Here is a 3,427-nt window from a genome sequence, read left to right as displayed (position 1 = left end):
ATATTGCCCAACATGCAATTGAATTTTACTCTCAATTATTCACCCGTAGCGCTGAATTGGAAAACCTAGACTATATTGCTATGTTAATACCTGCTTCTGTCTTTACTAAAGACAACTTGTTTCTAACATCGACCCTTCCTCTGAATGCATTCAGAATACTGTGTTTAAAATGGATAAGGATAGCGCCCCTGGGCGGATGGGTTTGGTGGCTGTTTTTATCATGCTTTCTGAGACATAATTGGCACAGATGTTTGTAATATGGTGCATGAATTCTTCTATACTAGATGTATTCTCCCTGGTTTAAACTCTAACCTCATGGTGCTGCTTCCCAAGACTCCCGGGGTGAACCGTATAGAAACTTTTCGGCCTATTGCCATGAGCAACTTCAGCTACAATGTCATTACAAAAATAATAACAGATAGGCTTTCTGGTATTGTGGCTAAAATCATCTCACAATCAGTTTGGGTTCGTTCAGGGTAGAAGCATTCACAACTGCACAGTGGCTGCTATCGAAACACCTTTCCACATGATTTTCATTTGACAAAATTATTTAAGTTAATCCCATGATTAAACAATTAAATTTAAATGCTTTGATTTAATTGTACTAATACGCTTGTTCAATGTTGAGTATATTAACTAACGAGAACAGGAACTTAAAGTCTCTAAAAAAAGAAAGACAGAACAAAGTCAGCATGAGCAAGGCACACAGCAGAAGCTGAGTGTAACACAACTCAGCGTTACAAAAGAAATGTCTTCTTCAAGAAAGCTTGAAGGCGAAGCTGCGAAGTCAAGCTGAGCAAGATTCAAGACGCCGCTAAGTCAAGATGAGTGATAATCAAGTCAGCATCCAATTATCCGTCAACTTGCGAGAAAAAGTCTGACACATTTCAGAAGCCTCGGAAATCCATTTCAAGGACCTTTTCGAGAAGCATGGACCATCTGGCGTTTGGAAAGAAGACAAACCTGGCGCTAGAAGATGAACCTGGTGCAAAAAGACGAAACTGGCAAACCTGGCTCCTGCGCAAATCAGAAGACAGGATTGGCCTGCGGTTTTGGAAGCTGACCACATGATGACGAAGAAGACCGTTCTTCTCAACGGCTATGTCGGATTTTCAAATCATTGAAGCTTCAGAATTCACTATAAATGGACAAGTTCATCACTTGGATCATTGCCAAACATATACAAGAGGGATACAGACAAGCAAAATCTTCACTAAGTCAAAAATCCAAAAGAGAAGCTGTCTGAATAGAAAAAGCAAGTTCTTACACCCAATTCCAATCATTGTGTAAAAGTCTAGAGTGAATTTTATTCATCTAAAGTGTTCTTCGTTTTGTGAGAACAGTCTTGTATCAATTGTAAAGGTTAGAAGAGTGAAGCTGAGTACTCGGTTATAGTACTCAGTAGTAGAGAAAATATGAATACTCGGTTATAGTGTTCAGTGGTAGATAGGATTGAGTAGACGAATAGAGGACGGTACTCTTGCATACTCAGTTGCTATTGTAAACGGTTTGTGCTCTACCCTTAAAGAGCTCAGTAGTGGATTGAAAAAGCCCGGAGGGATTCTGGGGACTGGACGTAGGCGGTGAGGCCGAACCAGGATAAGTCTGCTGAGTAATCTCTAACCCTTTTCTCTTGATATATATATGTATATGTATGTGTTGCTTGCTTAAATTGCTCAGTAAATAATTTGTACACGCCGACGCTGAGTAATCAGAGTGCTGAGTTGGAAGCTGACCTAAAGTGTTACTTCCCAACTCACAATTGAAACAGCTCTAGTCAGTTCCTGATTAAAGCTGTCTCACACCTCATTCAACCTTGCTGACCTAAAGCTGAGTTAAATCGTCAAACATTTAATTAAGTCAGCATTATTAATCGAAAAAGTTAGATTAGTTCCTAACCCCCCTTGGAACTAATCTTACTACGTTACACGAGACCAACAACTGCTTCCGAAGGGGTCAACCTTTGCGCAAAAAGTGTTTTGGAGGAAACATGATTCTCAAAATTGATATCAAGGAAGCATTTGACACTTTAGACTGGAATTTCCTATTGTCAGTTATGGAGGCCTTTGGTTTTTCACTTTAATTCATAGACTGGATTCTAAATATTCTTACTTCTTCTCGGATTTCTGTACTAATTGGCAGTTTAGCAAAGGGTTACTTTGGTTGTTCTCGGGGGGTTCGACAGGTGATCCACTATCTCCCATTCTTTTTGGAATTTCCGAGGACTTCTTTAGCCGTTGGCTCCACAAAATGGAATCGGAGGGCCGGTTTGCAGCTATGTCTTACACACGAAGTTCCGGTTTCCCTTCCCATCTGCTATATGCTGACGATATGATGTTATTTGGGAGAGCTTCTACATCCAACATGAAATCACTCCGGGAAGCCTTCAAGATCTACGATAAGCTTTCTGGTCAAATTATAAACTGGAAAAAATCTTCTGGGTACTTTAGCGATAACGTCACTGGCTCCCGTAGAACTAGACTGGCAGGAGTCTTAGGAATCAGGCTGGCGAGCCTGCTTTTTCATTATATTAGGGTTCCCCTGTTCGTCGGCTCACCTAAGTCCAGGCACTTATTCGGAGCTATTGATTGTTTTTTAGCCCAGTTCAGTAACTGGAAAGGATCATCCCTCTCACCCGCAGGCTGATTGACATTCATTAAATTAGCAGTCACTATCGCCTTGGTTCACAGGTTTACAGTTTACAAATAGCCATCTAAATTACTTCACAAAATCAATAGACACATCAGGAACTTCTTATGGACTGGAAATCCAGATAAAAAGAATCTGGTTGTAGTTTCGTGGCACACCTGTTGTAAACCGTTTAACTCCGGTGGCTTGGGAATAAAAAACATGGGAAATTTCAATAAGGCTCTCCTCGGCAAGCTCTACTAAGATCTTATCCAAGGAAAATCATTCATCATTAACTTATTGAAAACCAGATTCTTAACAACCTCTGGAATCATGGAGATTCAGGTAACCTCATCTTCGATCTGGCCCTCATGCAAAGCAATGTTCAACTTGATTCGTTCGCAAACAAGGTTGTGGATTGGACAGCACTCCTGCCTTAATTTTTGGTCTAATTTGTGGATTCAACCATCAATTGTAGAGTAGTTAGGAATTTCAACGTGTCTTCAGAGATCCCATTTTGAGTATATCGAACACTTCCTCAATGGGGATTACTAGGTAAACATTCATCATCTCCATGCTGATATTCAATCGAACACCACAGATATCCATCGTGGTTGGAATGACACAGACCTTTGCGTTTGGAAGTTCTCGTTTGATGGCGCATATTCGGTGAAATTTTTCTATAATTATCTGCACAACTCAAGCACGGAGGTGCATTGGACCCACTTCATTTGGGGAACCCATATTCCACCATCTCGCTCCATCACTTGTTGAAAACTACTCCACAACTGTCTCACCA

Source organism: Euphorbia lathyris, chromosome 2, assembly GCF_963576675.1.
Source record: "Euphorbia lathyris chromosome 2, ddEupLath1.1, whole genome shotgun sequence".
In the NCBI taxonomy this organism is placed as follows: Eukaryota; Viridiplantae; Streptophyta; class Magnoliopsida; order Malpighiales; family Euphorbiaceae; genus Euphorbia; species Euphorbia lathyris.
Note: the sequence above shows the minus strand (reverse complement) of the source record.